This window comes from Tenrec ecaudatus, chromosome 7 (assembly GCF_050624435.1).
Source record: "Tenrec ecaudatus isolate mTenEca1 chromosome 7, mTenEca1.hap1, whole genome shotgun sequence".
In the NCBI taxonomy this organism is placed as follows: Eukaryota; Metazoa; Chordata; class Mammalia; order Afrosoricida; family Tenrecidae; genus Tenrec; species Tenrec ecaudatus.
Genome location: NC_134536.1, coordinates 38608840 through 38626798, shown reverse-complemented (window position 1 = coordinate 38626798; position 17959 = coordinate 38608840).

Genomic DNA, 17959 nt, shown 5'->3' with positions numbered 1-17959 from the left:
ATTTGGTGGTGTCAACAAAGAAGATAGGATACACTTTCCCAATACATATTTTATAGTTTTAAAACCGAGTATTTTGTCTCTTTGTGAGATCTTTTCTTCTCCTTTTCCTTCCAAGACCTCTATGGGTGATTTAAGCTGATCTCAAATCTATATAACACTGCTCAAGTTAGAATGGCCCCACGTCCCATGAGGAGCACTGCCACCCACGGGAGATTAGCAACACTTGATATCGATTTCTGGGTGCAAATTTCAAGTTGTAACGTTATAATTAAAGAGAATTTCAAAAGAGTGGAGCAATATCTCGCAATGTCTTGTTCTAAATTACAACCTAGAAAGAAAATTTTACTTCTTATATGACAAGGAGTTTGTATTTTAAAACAATGTTTATTACAAAAATAATTAAGATAATTTGATGGGGGAATTCTCGAAGCTTCCAATATAATGATTAAAAAATAGGTTATAAAAATGAACTATAATTAGTAAACAATATGTTTAGTAAACAATAAACCTTATTACTAATAAAAGAGGAAAATTTAAGTAGCAGGAGCTTCTATATGGGGGGTGTCTTTAGAAATAACAATTAAAAAGAAATGAAAGATAATTATTTACACTCAGGGCTATTTTCATTGATTACTTAAACCAATATAAATTGACACTATCTTTGGAAGAGAAATTTGGCAAGCAAATATCAAAAGCCTAGAAAACATTCATAACCTTGGGCCAATATTTAATTGCATAAGCTATGTTCATGAATATGTTAATTATGTTTGTTGTTGAGAGTTTCCATTGAGTTTATTCAAACCAAATCACTAAGCCCACTAATTAATGTGATTTTGACTTTTAACGACCCTATATAGGATTTATGAAGCTGTAAATATTTACTTAAAATAGCTCATATTTTTCTCAAGAAGCAGCTGATGGATTTGAACCACTGACTTCATGATTAGCTGTCCAATGCTTACGTAACAGCATGGCCACTCATCGCTATCAAGGCAATACTGAATCATAGTGATTTTATACAGGGTCTCCAATGCTATGAATCACTATGGAAGCAGACAGTATTCTCTTTCTCCTGTAGAGACGCTGTTGGGCTTGAATCACTAACCCTGTGGTTAGCATTCCAACAGAGTTTATTCATTGTCCAACTTTCTGAAAATACCATGGCTTGGATCAGGTGCTCCTTAGTCTTCAGAGTGACATCTTGTTCTTCGACAGAGGTCTAGAAGAGATCTTGTGCAGCAGATTTTCCCAATGCAGTATGTCACTTCATTTCTTAACTGGGGCTTTCCTGGGCAGAGCCCTGGTTGGCTTAGTGCTTACAAGTTGAGTTTAACTCAATTTCAGAGGTGTGGTTTCTGGATTAGTTACCCTGCTGTTCACCAAACTGGCAAAACAGATCCAGATCAAACTAGCTGCTAAGTTACCTTTTCTCCCAAAGTCATGACGCAGCACTAAAGTGTCATAGGGCCTAAGCAAAAATGAGTTCATTGTGCTCGGATCCACAGTCAATACTTATGAAAGCCAAAACCAAAACTCACTGCCAAGGGAATCAATGCTGGCTCATAGTGACCCTATAGGATAGGGAAGAACTTCCCCCATGAGACTGTAACTCTATCAGAGTAGAAAACCCCATATTTCTCCTGTGGAGCCCCTGGTGGCTTTGAACTTCTGGCGTGTGGATCACAGCCCAGCTCATAATGACTGCTCCAGCCAGGGGTCTACTCGTGAAAGCAGCAGTCAAGAAACTGATGTCATACTGCACTGGACAAATTTCTGTACAAGATCTCTTCAAGAGCTCTGTGAAACAAGATCTCTTCAACCAGGTGTCTGTTGAAGAGCAAGGATATCACTTTAAAGACTTTGGTGCACCTGATGCAAGCTATGATATTTTCAATTGCCTCTTACGCTTGTGAAAGTTGGACAGTGAATAAGGAAGACCAAAGCAGAGTTGATGTATTTGATGTATTGGCAAAGAATACTGAAAATACCATGGATTGCCAAAAGAACAAACAAATTTATTTTGGGAAGATATACAACTAACATACTCTTTAGAATTGAGGATGGCAAGGCTACAGCATGATTTTGGACAAATTTTCAGAAGAGACCAGTCCCTGGAAAAGGACATCATCCTTGGTAAAGTGAATGGTGAGGCGGTCAGCAATGGGCTTAAACACGACATTCGTAAGGATGGCACAGGGCTGGGTAATGTTTTGTTTGTGTTTAGGGTCACTATGAGTCAGAACTGATTTGATGACACCTAACAACACCAACGTGACTTACAGAAAAAATCGTTTCTAGAAAAAATCATAGACTGTTAGAAACTTTTCTGTTTGAAATGACAACAAAGAACAAAGCATCCTACTGAAAATATGATCTGCTCTTTGATTCCTCATTAAGTAGTAATTATTTAATAACACCTCTGCTTGATAACTAAGGCAAAGGGAGGCCATTCTGGTGTTTTGAACTCAAATCATAAATGAACATCTCAGAAACATTAAGTATCATGCCTTGCATGGCTTTTTAAAAATTCATAGTGGCGTAATAGTGGTTACGACTACACAGAAACGTCAGCAGTTTGAAACTACCAGCCTGTTCTATAAAGGGTCAGAGTCTCAGGAAACCACAGGGGGAAATTCTGTCTTGACCTGTTGGGTCAGTATGAGTCAAAATAGACTCAATGGACTTTGAATATGATATTTTGCATTGCTTCAGAGGCTCCTTTGACATCGTCAGCGAAAATGGAAACTTTGGGAACTACTTTCTAATCCAAATACTTGTAAGGATTTGATTTAATGTTTAACAAACCTAGCTCTGGAGAACATATATAATTCATAGGTGGGCTGTTTGTTCTTCTTTTCAACCATCTGTGAGGACAGATAAGAGTAATCATTTCCTTTGGTAGCTATGCTTGTAAATTGCATATAAATTGCATAATAACATTGGTAATTTAGTAGCTAAGGTATTTTTATTAGATTTCAGGATAGAAGTATTTCATTCTCAATTCCAATTTTAGCAAATAAGAGTACAGTGAATTCTATTACTTTAAAAAATAATCCAGATATACAGCTACTTGTCCTTCATCATTCTGCTCCCCGCTTCTGCTACTTGTGCCGGGTTCCTGTACTGCTCTTTGTAGTTTGCCTGTTTTTAGCATATATATGAGATGTTATGATGTCATTCTTTTGCCAAAAAACGCTGAAAACTTATTTCTCATTTTGATCCAATACACATTTCCTGCACTCCCCGCCCCAGGGGAGATTTATGCCATAAGGTTAACTAACTTTGCTTCCAAACGAGTAAAGGCCGCACCCACTTAAGGCCGCACCCACTTTCTTAATCATTCCCGATGGCGGTGCTGCATTTTACTCTTGACTGCTCATGCCGTTTGCCAGGAGAGTGTCTCGAGTGTCAAGATTAGTCCACTCAAATGTCATACAATCTAATTGGTAGCAGGCAATCTGGGAAACATGCCATCGCTAAGTGCTGAAGGTGTAATTGTTAGGTGCCATCAATTCAGTTTCGATTCATAGTGACCCTATACACAACCGAATGGAACACTGCCCACTACTGCGCCATCCTCACCACTGTTTTTGTGTGTGAGTCATCGATGCAGCCATTATGTCAATCCACCCTGTCCGAGGTCTTCCTTGTGCTGCTCAGCTGCATAACCAAGCTGGTGTTCTTTAGGAAGTGGTCTCTCCTGAACACGTGTTCAAAGGTCACGAGGTGAAATCTTGCTGACCTTGCTTGTAAGGAGCATTTTGGCTGTACTTTTCTTTCTTTCTTTTTTAAAAATAATTTTTAGGGGCTCATACAACTCTTAGCACAATCCATACATATATCAATTGTGTAAAGCCCATGTGTACATTCATTGTTCTCATATTCTCAAAACATTTGCTCTCCACTTAATCCCCTGGCCTGGCATCAGCTCCTCATTTCCCCCCTTCCTCCCCGTTACCCCTTCCCTCAAGAACCCTAGATAACTCATAAATTATTATTTTGTCATATATTGCATTGTCCAACGTCTTCCTTCACCCACTTTTCTGTTGTCCATCCCCCAGGGAGGAGGTTATATGTAGATCCTTGTCATCAGTTCCCCCTTTTCACCTCCCCTTCCTCCCCCCTCCCAGTATCACCACTCTCAGCACTGATCCTGCGGCTGTACTTTTTCTGAAAGAGATTTATTTGTTCTTTGGAAAATCCATGGTACTTGCAGCATTTGTTGCCAGCACCGTAATTCAAATGAATTGATTTTTCCCGTCTTCCACATTCAATATCCAACTTTTACATACATAGAATGTCATTGAAAATCAAGTACGGGGGATAGCTGCTTTCTATTTCTTGGTTATAACTAATGTCCATCCTGGTTTAGTGAATTTCCAGGAAGGAGACTAAGAAGTTGCATGTTTCACATGTCATTGGCCTCCCTGGAGAAACGCTGTATTCCATTCATGGGTTTGACCAGAAACCCAGTATCTACATTCCTTCAATCACCTTCAGTCCCTTCACGTGCATGTGAAATTGTACAAGAAATACAAAAGATAGCAGAAAATGGATGCATTTGGATTATGGTGTTGGCAGAGAATATTGTAAATACCATGAACTGCCAGAAGAACAAATATATCTGTACATGGAAAAAGTAATCACAATGCTCCTTAGAAGTGAGGGTGGTGAGACTCGATCTCACATATCTGGAACATGATAGTAGGAGAGATCAATCCTGGGAAAGGATATCATGCTTGGTAAAGTAGGTCAGTGGAAAAGAAGATGATCATTAATGTGGTAGTTACATAATCTGGTGTCATCTTGAGACTATTAAGAGTGAAGGGGTGGCATTTAGCCTGTCAATCAGGTTGCAGCTTGATGACCTCATTTGGAGGCGCTATGGAGATAAACACCTAACTGGAGGCCAGATACTCTCTCTCCCTGAGAGGTATTCCTAATGACAAGCCACATGGAGCTACGCTGATGGAGCCAGAGCCTTGGAGCTGCAGGAACCATGTGGAACCCACTCCAGTGCTGAGATGCTTCCACTACCACTGGATCCATAAGACTTGTCACACACTAGCCTGGGTTCTTCCTGCATTCCGCATCATTGCATTACTGCCTGAGCCTAAAGAGGAATTTATTGGCTAGTATCAACATATGGAGTAATATCAGATTTATGGACTTGATCTGGACTGTGCTGGGATGTTTTCTTAATGCACAATTGCTCTTCAATATAAAGTTCTCTCTTACACACATATGAGAGTCTATGGATTTGTTTCTCTAGTAAACCCAGACTTACACAATCTGGGAGCTGGGTTGACACAGTAGCTGCAACAATAAGCTTAAACATAATAACAGTTACGAAGGTAGCACTGGAGCAGGCAGTATTGTACGCAGGGCTGCTATGAGTTGCAACAGTAACTGATTCAATGGCACCCAACAACGATGACAACAACAACAACACATCTTTTTATTCTGTCACTGCAAAGGCAAAGTACCAGAAATCGACCACTTCTTTTCTGTGTGCTCACTCCTCTGTCGTCTGCCTTGAGACCTCTGCACACGGCATCGACCGATGCCCATGCTCTCTGGCTTCTGGTAGGACACCGCCAGTGGGGAGACCAGGAAGGAGAAGAGGGAAGACAGGGGTGCGTTTTTCTGATTCTTGAGCAGTTACTATAGGCTGGCTTAGGTCCTCGATGAAAGGTCACTGATTCTCTAAAGATGCTCCCTTGTTGATAAGTTCTCTCTCCTCCTGCAGTCTTTTATCTTCTACAAGCTCCAGATTCCTGCACTATTCTTTGTAGTTCTACTTTTATAAATGAGTTCCTTTATAAATGAACCAAAACCCAAACCAAACCTATTGGCATCAAGTTGATTCCAATTCATAGTGACCCTCAAGAACTGTCCCATAGAATTTTCAGGGCAGTAAATCTGTACTGCCTCACGTTTCTCATCTGGAAAGATGGATGGGTTTGGATCACAAACATTTTGGTTGGCAGGAGTGCACTTTAACAACTGTACCACCAGGGCTCCTTCTGGTAAATAAACCCATCCTGGACACGTAAGGAAGGAGATTGCCCACAGGTGAGGGACAAGAACAGCTTTATTCTCAGACAGAGATTACAGTAAACTTGATTATGGTGATTGAACCACGGTATAATATGACACTTGGTCAGTTGACCACTTTCTTGACCCAACCTAAATTTGCTCTAGGCTCAAATTTTTCTTGATTGTTCCATGACTGAAATTTCTTCTCTGGCTATTTAAATGTTGTTGGTGAACTTTACTTTCCTACTCTTTATTTTTAATCTTTATATTATTATTTTCTTCTACCTGTTTCATTTTGGTTTTGTGTTTTATTATTTCTGTTAGGATCCCCAGTTTATGAAGCACAGAAGATATGGATGCATAAAGACAATAACTGATGCAATTGTTTATTGGGATTAGTGGGGGAGAGGAAGGGGGGCGAAGGAAACTGGGGAGTAATCAATGAATGTAGGAGGGAAGAAGAAGCATTAGAACTGATGGTGATTCTCCAGAAGAATTCACTGCTGAGGACAGCACTAAAGATACAACTTGGGGAGAAGGGTGAGTCTGCTCGAAACACACGGGAACAAACGAAGAGGGGAGGGGAAGGAGAGAGAGTGGATCCAATCTTGGCCTACCAAGCCCTGACGACAGTACTCCAGCTCAGAGCAGGCAATGCACAGAGAGGAACGTAGGGCCAGCCCCATCACTGATCCACAGTACTATGGGGGACAATACTGGAGACACATTGCAGGAATTGTGCCCAGTCTGACACACCCGCATCAGGGTGAAATATGAATGGAGCTCAAAAGAGCAGCAAGGGGAGCAAAACAATGAAGTGCCCGAGGAATACCAAAAATAGGCTTCAGGGGTAGGGCTTGGCACTTCATCAGACGTGATAAGAAAACATTCAAAAACGGCAACAGACAGTCCTGGAACTATTTATAACTCCCCTCCCCCCCATGTCTATCTATGTAAGATAGGCAGGATAAACAATCCTGAGGGGGGGGGAAAGGGATCAACGGTTCCAGGGTTACATGGGAGAGGAGAAGATGGGGGAAAGGATGAGGAGAGCCATTAAACCCAGGGACAAGGGACCAACAAGAAATCTAAAATCGATGGTGAGGAGGGCATAGAATGCCTGGTGGGGTTTGGTAAAGTACAATGTAGCCTAGAGGAATTATTGAGAACCAACGAACATGATAGTGGGACAGTAGGAAAGTAAAAGGAAATAGAGGAAAGAGCTAGCATGCACATGACATTTATAGAGGTATAAATACAGGCATGCACATATGTAAATATATTTATATAATGATAAATATATAGGTCTATGTACACATAGTTATCTGTTAAGTATCAAGGTGGCAGATGGATATTGGGTCTCTACTCAAGTTCTCCCTGAACACAAGAACACTTTGTTCTAATAACCTGACAATCTTTGATGCTCACCTTCCCGATCCGATAACTGAAGACAAAAGGGTGACTAAGCAAATGTGGTAAAGGCAGCTGATGGTGCCCGACTATTAAAAGATATAGCATCTGGGCTCTTAAAGGCTTGAAGTTAAACAAGCGGTCATATAGCAGGTAAGCAACAAAGCCCACATAGAAGTACACCAGCCTGCATGATCATGAGGTGTTGACAGGATCAAGTACCAGGCATCAGAAGACCCAAAACAAACAATCATATCAATGTGAATGGGGAGGAGGGTAGGCAGAGTGGAGACTCAAAGTCCATCTGTAGACAATTGGCCATCCCCCTCATAAAAGGGTCACAAAGAAGGAATGGGCCATCCAGTGTGCAGTATAGAATTGATGAAACATACAACTTTCCTCTAGTTCCTTAATGCTTCCTCCCCCCACTGTCATGACCCCAGTTCTACCTTACAAATCTGGCTAGACCAGAGCATGTACACTGGTACAGGAAAGAACCCTTGGCACACAGTACCCAGGACAGATAAATCCCTTAGGAATAATAATGGGAATGTTGATACCATGAGGGTAGGGGAGAAGTGGGAGAAGAAAGGGGGAACAGATCGCAATGATTGACATATAACACCTTCTCCTCCAGGGTGACAAACAACAGAAACATGGGTGAAGGGAGACAGCAGATGGTATAAGATAAGAAAATAATAATTTATAATTTATCAAGGATTCTTGAGTGTGGGAGTGTAAGGAAGGGAGGGAAAAAAATAAGGAGTTGATACCAAGGGCTCAAGTAGAAAGAAAATGTTTTGAAAAGGATGATGGCTACATATGTACAAAGGTGCTTGACACAATGAATGTGTAGATTGTTATAAGAGCTACAAGAGACCCCAATAAAATTATTTATTAAAATAAAAAAGATCAGATGGTGATGATTTATATACAACTCTTTTAAAAATAGTGTATAGAAGTATATGATATGTGAATATTTTATCACATTTAAATTTTTTAATTTAAATAGTTTAATATTTAAAAATGAAAGCTACTAAAAATACCACAAAAAACAAACTTGATCTATGGTTACCATGGGTGAATGAGGAAGATTTTATGCTTGTGGGGGAAGAGGGCATTATGTTTATTTTAATGGTGGTGGAGCAATTTGGAGAGGGATATCAATAATGGTTATACAACATGAAGAGTATAATCAGTGGCACTGAATTTATACATGTAGAAGTTGTTGATTTGGAGAATGTTTTGTTGTGTATATTTTTGCCAACATTGAAAATAATTACATGGATGACACAGTGAGTACAAGGAAGAAGAACATTTCTAAAATTGATTGTGGTAAAGATTGTACAACTCATCTTGACAATTTTACTCTGGCTAAATTAGCCATGTTTTTTCTTGGCATTTTGACAGTCATGGGCGGCATTATGTGTGTCAATAAGTGTCATGAAATTCTCAAAACAGCTTCAACTGTAATTCAAAAATGAACCCTTGACATTTAGTGCTGCTCTACCAGGTGGGAGTAAAGGTGGGCGATAGTTCGAATCATTGACTTCATCATTTGTGAGATTCTAATTGGCCACAAAGGAGGAGCATCCCAGGACAGTGAGCAAGAAGCCACGGAGCAGCAAACACATGGATAAGGACCAGTCAGTGAAGACAAGAGGAAATGCTACATACTGTGAACTAAATAGAGTGGATGCTTAGCCTTAACGTAGTCAAATTCAAATCTATTCTTAAAAATTCTCTAAGCTTGCAAAACTAAGCTGTAAATTTTGGAAGCAGGCACTTTTGCGAAAGAAAGCAATGCTGTGGTTAGTAATGATTGGAAGTCAAGTGAATGATTGTGTCTGAGATGAGAGAGGGAGCGCATTGTCTCCAGGAAGAAATACATGCATCATTCTAATGCGGATGTTCTATTTTTTGACCTTGGAATTTCAGAGGTATTCAGAGGATGGTTATTTATTCAACTGTGTTTTCATAGTGTATGCACTTTTACGCTATTTATGTTCTAGTTCATAAATCTTTAAAACTTTAAAAAATCTGCAGTGGAGGCAGACTGAGCAGATATTGCGGGTCCAGTCACAGAGCACACACTTCCATCAAGCTAACCACATGAATGTTTTTGTTTCCTAGTGCACAGGGAAGTTATGTTTACACTCTACTAAAGTCTATTCAGTGCACAATAGCATTATGAAGCCGTCTGCAATGCTTTGAGAATTACCAAAATGAGATACCACGATGGAAAGTGATTGTGTGCTGTTGGGAAAAAGGATGCCGGTTGACTTGTTCCATGCAGAGTTGACACAAACTGTTGATTTGTTTCTTTTATTAAAAACAAAAAACCCCACATGATATCTGTGAAGCTCAATAAGTTGAAGCCCAATAACTTGAGGCCTACTGTGCTGCGCTGACCCTCCCCCTCAAAATTAGTTTGGGCCTTAATTTTGTATTCCTTATATAGTGTAGGCTCATCACTTGCATTTTTAGAAGGAGCATTGAAGGTGAGGAAAAACCCAATCCATCCCCTCGGCACTCTTTCCCCCTTTAGGATGGTTATGATGTTAAGCGCGTTGTGTTTGTTCTGAGGAATGGCCACACGGTGGATGGCAGAACAAAGCTTTGCTGGTTCTGGGCCATCCTCACAGTCATGGGCGTGTTGGAACCCATTGTTGCAGCCACTGTCTCAGCCCATTTCGTTGACGGTCCTCCTCTCTCTCTGACCTTGTAGCAGAATGTGCCAGAATTTCCTGTAGCTTATTTCAGGATAGATACCCAGAATAACTAGTAAGGCATATGTCACTGGAATTTATTTTTTACTTGAACCCTTCTGAATATTAAAACTGTGTGTTTAATACAAACTCTGCACCTGTACAATCCCTGCTCCCCACAAAACCTGCAGGCTAGAGGCAGACCGGCCTCCTGTGAACGGTACTTGAAATCTGTCTGTTGGGTCCTGAGAGCCTTGTGAAACGGATGTCTTTTGTAGAGGAGCCGCTGGATGAGGGGATTGGGGATTCCAAAGACAGAGTGCATTCGAAGGCGGAAGGTAGAGAGGTGTCTCTATGCTCACCGAGGGAAAATGACGCACCCTGAAGCAGCAGTGTATTACGATTTACTCATTTCAACATTCTGCTGTTGAGATCATCTAAGATGTAAGTGGATTTGCATGATCTGTGCTTAGTAGGGAGATTGAAAATTAGGTTGTGTGGAGTGCCTTGAAGGGTGCCAAAAACTTTGTTACCCTGAGGAGTTTCTACATCAGCCTGCCGCCAAACACGAATCCCAGCATTCCAGTTGCTCGCCTAATTATCCACGTAGTGTGCTCAGTAATAGACTACAAGGGTGGACCAGATGAGATTCATATCCTTATGGGACTCTGTATAGTGTCAAGTGCAGGAGGTAACGCTCGTCCAGTATAACATAGCACGGTGAAGCAATAATAGAAGTCCATGTAGGAGACTCTGAGTGAAAAGGAATGCCCAATTCAGGGGATGCTTCCAAAAGTCAATTTTGTACCTGAAGGAGGGTTAGGAGAGAATCAGGTTATGAGTCTGGTCCTCGGAAGAGGGAAACGTATGGAAAATAACGGTAATAACCTTCTCAAAGTGTGTATCTATTTGGATACACACCTTAGTTGGTAAAGAAGGTTGGAGACATGGGATAGAAACAAGCTTTTCTTTCACGTTAAGAGTGGTATCATATTTCTTTTAGTATGTTTAGCTGATGAGTCCAGGAAGGATGGGCTTGAGGACATAACACAGAAGGTCCATTAGGAGACATGACTACAGTTGGAACTAAGGATATATCAGTGGGGATGGGGAGGAAGGAACAGATGTGTAAACTAATTAATAGAAAAATTGAATGGATAGGATTTGTGGCTGCTTGACGAAAAGGTGATGGAAGAATCAAAGATGGGTCCCCAAAGTTTAGCTGAATGATAGTGGCCTTAAGGAATAGAGAATACAGGAAAGTTTAGGGGCAATATTGATTATTTACGTTTGGGACCTAATAAGTTTGTGGTGACAGGATAATCTTGATGAGTAGTTTGATGTAGACCTAGGTGAAATTCAGAAGAAGGATCTTAACCACAAGTCAAAGCTTGAAAGTCCTTATCACACCAGGGTGTTTCCAAATCGCGAGAGTAGATAGATAACCCAGCTGCAATCACTGTCTAGAATACCAGTGGTGAACTAGAATGGAATTCCAGGCGCCACACTATTTAAAGCGTAAGCCGAGAGAGAAAGCCTAAGCAGGGAACAAGCTAAAAACTAGATATGAGAGAAAAGAGAAAGATCAGGCAAGACAAGTTTATTAAAGGCCAAGAAAGTAGAGAGTTTCAGAAAAGATGGAGCATTGAGTATTTCCAAAGTAATGTACTGAGTCAATATTAAATAAAAATATTAAATGTACTGAGTCAATATTAAATAATAATATCCATTAGATTTAACAATTAGAAGCCCCTTAGTGACTTTCACTAAAGTAGTTCTAGAAGACAGATAGGGGTTCAAGCAGATTACGATACATCTCCACTAGTTGTCTGTCAGTTTGTCATACTGTGGAAGCTAGTGTGTTGGTGTGATGCTGGAAGCTTGGCCACTGGTGCTTCACATACTTGGGCCAGAGGAGGACATTTTCATATGGGGAGACACTGACTTGCTTTTATGTGAAGGAATGAGGGAGGACCCAGTAGACAAAAAGAAAGGAGATGACTGAATCAGGTCCATGACATGGCAGAAGGAAATGGGGTCGGGAGGAAACATGGAAGGATTTGTTTTGAACACAGGAACAACATCTCATTCTCTTGAGTCTGGAGAAAAGGGCTGGGGATGGTGATCGATGCCTGTATGGGTAGGAGGGCAGAGAGTTGAAACAATTCCTGCCTGATGATTTTCCTCATCATACACATTTACAGTACGTCAGGGCAGAACTTTAGTAAGGCATATTAATAAAAGGTGACAAAATCTGAGAAGGTTATTAGAAGGAACAGAAGAAATAATTGAGCTAGCATGAGAAAGAAAGATTGATGAACGATGGTGTTAAGCATGGATATAATGTATTTTCAGGGCTAAGTAAATGGTTACATAATTTTTATCTTACAATGTTAAATGGATATTAGCTTTTGTCTAGGGTTGAGATTTTGTCTATGGATGTGATTAAAGACAGAGAGCAAACACATTATGGGTACTGCTGGAAGAATAAAACAAATGATTAACTCTTTGGATAAAGGTGGATATGGAAATAGACCTGAGGAGAAGACAGGAGCAAAGAGGGAAAAAAAAAAAGCCCAAAGCTGCCCTCCATGTAACAAAAAGTCCATATAATTTGGGCGAAGATATGAGAAGACTGAAATAGAGGGCATTTGGGCAAGAAAGCGGGCTGTTGCAGTCTGAGTCTGAGCTTGTTGAGGTGAACTCTTCCAGAGGCTAATGAGCTAGAAAGGGACGTAGCCCGGCGCTAGAGTGAAAGGGGTGGTCGTAAGACAGGAAGGGCTAGGAAGAGTGAAGCCACATTGCTAGATGGACCATCTATGAATACAAAACTTTGGCTTTTCCTCAGACTGCTTCAGGATCATATATGGAGAGGAAGCTTGAGCAAGTGGTTTTTTTTTCTTCAGTGAGACAATGTGGACGTGATCAGAGGATCAATAGAAGCAAATATGAGAGGATGGAGGGCAATATAGTCATCTAACACCAGCCTCAAAGGAGGATGTCCTGAGATGTGAGGGTGGAAAGATTATTTCTGGAATGATCCTTCAGAAGATTGTTCCTCCCTTCTTGGTCCAGGAACTATGATTTATGAAAAAAAGAGCTCCAATTTCTCTCTCAACTGAGGAAGATTTCAGTTAAGGCAAGGAAGTGAAGAAAGTGAAAGTGTTTCCCTTGTCCCCCAAAATAGAAAGAAAAGGAGTGAAGGAAGCATATTGGTGTCAGATGATAGAGTCCAGGGAGAATGGTGTGAGGGAATGGAAGAAACTCATAGTGGAGGAGGCAACGGTGGTGAAGGGATGAAGTTGTGAGAGAGGATACACTTGCATCTTCCTGACTAAAGGTTGAAAGACAAGACTGGAAGAGGCCGGCTGAAAATTGTTCTGACGCGTTTTCAAACAGATCATTCATTGAAAAACAGAGCTGGGCCACAGTGAAGACAAAGTAAGAACTTCTGATGCTTTACCATTTGTGTTACGTATTTTCATGCATTCTATTTCGTTTAATGGCAAGCACTGTGCTGTATATGAATTTCTATAGAAGTTAGCAGGAATCTCTGGACGGTGCGAACAGTTAACATGTTCAGCTGCTAACCAAAAGGTTGGAGATTCAAGTCCACCACAAGGTGAACGTTCTTGGAAGAAAGTGCTGGTGAGCTACTGAAAAATCAGTCACTGACAATTTTTAAATTCTACTTTGATGCACACGGAGTTGCCATGAATTGGAGTACGCTTTCGGTTACTTGCTTTATGAAACTTAGCAGGTGGGAGTACACAATATGACTTGTTTCCAGCTGACTCACAAGTGTTACTTGGGACAAAGGCCATGATCAGTTGTCTCTATCAAAGCAAGCGGAACTCAAGGAAATGAATGAAGCATGGTATATAATTGATCTGTGAATCCTCATTTGGGAGAGAAGATCCAAAGATGGTATTTTGCCCAGGTCTGGGCCATTGATGGAGCTGTATTCTCAGCCTCATGGCATTAAAAATCAGGTTGATGGTTACGCTGGGTCAGATTTTGTCTCCACTAGTTATATGTCTGCAGTGTCGTGTTTTTCTTAATTAAGCTGGAAGCTAGTGGTTTGCCTAGTAAGGGAACCGTTTGGAATAGAAAGTTCATTATTTTTAACATAGACGTCAAAGTGGCAGCCAATTTGTGGGTTTCAAAAGCAATCCTATACATTGGATGCAGACGATAGTCCCAAGGGGACTAAGGGCGGTGACTTGAGTCATACCCTCTTTACATCAGGGACTCAGCATCCATCCCACAGTAATTCTTCCTCATTAACATCACAGACGAGACTCTTCAAGATGGGACCATAACTAGGCAGAGAGGTAAGGTTTTCAATATACCACAAAATGGAGGACCATATTAAATAATTCACCACATAAGCAAAACATAAGAAAGAAATCACATGATCACCTCAATCAATCAATAAAAGGCATTTAAGAACATGCAATGACCTTTCCTGACAAAAACTTTCACAAAATGGAAATCATAAAAAAGGGAAATTCCTCCCCATAGTAAAGCACAGGTATACAAAACCAACAGCCAACATTATTCTCCATGAAGAAAGACTGAAAACATTCCCCACGAGAATGAAAATAAGACAAGAATGCCTGTGATCAGCACTTTATTCAATATTGTCCCCAGTGTCCTAGCCCAGGGGTGCTCACACTTTTAAACAGGGGGCCAGTTCACTGTTCCTCAGACCCACTGGAAGGCTGGACTAGTTTAAAAAACAAAAACTATGAACAAATTCCTATGCACATTGCACATATCTTATTTTGAAGTAAAAAAACCAAACGGGGCAAAAACACCCGGTGGGCTGGATAAATGTACTTGGTGGGCCGCATGTGGGCTGTAGGTCTAGCCAGTGTCTCCAACCTCAGTTGAATCTTGTTTAGTCAACTGGTAAAAATTCTGTTCCCTTTTGCAGGCTTTTCTGAAGTATGTTCAGTGAACTTTCCATTCTCATATAATTTGGGAAACGTTGCATTCTCTTCTATCACCTTTCTAGAGACCAAAATATATATTTCCATGTGGATGAAGACTTCACTAAAAATGCTTTCTAATTCATTGTTTCCTATTTGCACTTGACCACAGACCTGTGGTTTCATGGTTTTTATCACCACAAAGGTAGTCTTCTCAGGAATATACTTTGGGAAATGTGGCATGCATGTTTATTACTTTCTAATAAGTCATGTTGAATTTTAAAGCACGGAAAGCTTGTTTTAAAATATATTTACAAAAATTATGGTTGCTCAGCCTAATACTAACATCGCTGTCTTGAGCAAATTTAGCTCTTGCTGAAGGAGAGTGTCTGATAACATTCTGTGCCAACGGAAAATTGACCGTGTTTTAATTAAATTTTCTCCATGCAACCCACAAAGTAAATCATCAAAAGACCACATACAAATACTCAAGGAAAATCTTTGAAGTGCTTCTGTGACTTTGTGCCATAATAACTGTGAAAATACAGGCAATTCCCAACAGTTTTCAAAGACAGACTCAAACATAACTGACATAATATATTATCCTTCTGTAGATATGGTGCATGGCCCATAAGGAGGCCACTCTCTTCCGATTTGACCCTTGAATTACTTTTAATGAATTAAAAAGATTTATAAATAAACCCTTCCTTTAGAGAATTGCTTGAAAGTTTTATTAATAAATACTTTACTAAAAACACCCAAATACAGAATATATGTAAATATGTTTGTTTTATATTGATCATGACATGCTACAATTGTTACTAAAAGGAACCATGCATGATTTAGAAACCTTACAGTTCTGTGGTATCATAGCAATTAAAGAAGGTTATTTCTTGAGAGAACCTTGAGTCTTGTGCGGTGCAAAATATTTCTAAGGTGAATAAAGGGAATAAGGGGAGAAGAGAGTCAAACCTGGAACACTGGAAAGTCTATGCCTTCTGAAGGCAGGGCGCACCTTACCTCACAAAGACACAGCCTTGCTCAGTGGTACTTAGAAGGCTGTGGTTTATATATTTTATATTCCGTTCCCCTTTCAGCCATTTCACACCTCATCAGTTGAGTGATAGCACAGCAGAGTGACAGCTATGACCACAAGGCAGAGACCAGACATTCCTCCATTCTCCTTCCCTTTTTCCCCTCTGATACCAACCATTCCTCTGACTGGATTCGATAATTTGTTGCAACGGCCACGCAGAACTCACAAGCAATACTCACAGTTATGGGGGGCTATTCGGGAAGTTTAGAGCCCTGTGGTACAGTGGTTACATGGTGGGCTAATAATTGCAAGGTCAGCAGTTCGAGACCACCAGCTGCTCTGAAGGAGAAAGGTGGACTGTCTAACCCCATAAAGAATTAGGGTCGCAGGAACCTCCAAGGGCAGTTCTACCCTGTCCTATAGGGTTGCTATGAATCACTATTGACTCAATGGCAGTGAATTTTGATTTATTGGGGAATCAAAGATTACCACAAGTCAGGTGCAGTAACACTAAAGATAATCCATTGGTTCATAGAGGTGCCAGCAGCCGAGTTTTTCTCCATGCTTCTTAGTCTCTCAGCTGCACTGTCTCTTGGCCTTTAGTCTCCAAGGGCTTTGAAGCTCACTGGTTGCTCTACCTCACAGTCGTATAGTCTCATCACGGCTCCTTTGCTCTGTCTCCTGGTCTCCTTGCCTCAGCCTGACTTCTTCTGTCCCATGGTCTCCAAGCTGAAGCCTCTGGTGCCTCTGTTTTCGGCCTCTTCCACTTCAGACAGAGATCTCAAATATGCTCCACTGTTGGCTCTTCCTCGATGATGTTTGGATTTCTCTCTCTCTCTTCCTGCTTCTGAGATAATTCTTTTATACGGAAGTGTGATTTGGCTTTCAGCCAATCATACTCCCAAGGGAACAAAGGGTGATGACATGCTTCATGCCCTCTAATAAAATATCCTTCCTTAATCCTGTCCATCAATATAAAAAAAGAACTCTCTCCAAAATGGGATTATAACCACAAACATAGAGGCTAGAATTTATATTTTTAACAAAAGAGATTATGGCTACAAGGACCATATGAATTGACTACATCTCACCAACACTTCAACTAATGGATAGTGATTATGAAGACTTTTTATTAAAGTGTCTTAGTCTCTCAGCAAATGTTTTTCAAAAACAGGAAAAATGAAATTAAAACTTGCCAACAAGTCCCTTCCAGTCATAGTGACCCATATGTTGTGCGGTAGAACTTCTATAGGAACTTCTTGGTTGTGTTCTTTTTGGAAGCAGATCACTTGGCCTTCCTTCTGCAGTGCCTCAGGGGGGCTTTGAGTCACCACTCTTTAGGTAGTAGTAGAGGGCAAACAGTTTATGTCATCCAGGACCTCACCGATCACTGTGCACGTGTTGTTCAGTACATACACAGACAGCAAAGTTTGTAGTCATGTGGTCCCCTTGTCTCCTACTGATAAACCCAACTGGCCTTTAGCCAACAATGGATCTGAGTTCATGAGCTGCTCGCAGTACCGCGTACGTGGTCTCCTGTCATAAAGCCAATGGGCAGGTGCATTCCTCCTTCACAGCAGCTAGCAGTAAGGAACTCCCAATGCAAATGATGGTGAACCACACAAATCTAACTCACTTTGTTGCTTGCTGCAGTTTTATCTGCTCGGAATCATGGGACCCTATGTACAACAGATCAAAAATGTTGCTTGTTCTTATGCCATCTTCACAATTATTGGTATGTGTAAGCCCATTGCTATGGTCTCTGTGTATTTTGAGTGCTGTCTAACCCAGGGGGTTCATCTTTCCACACTATCACAGACAATATTTCATTG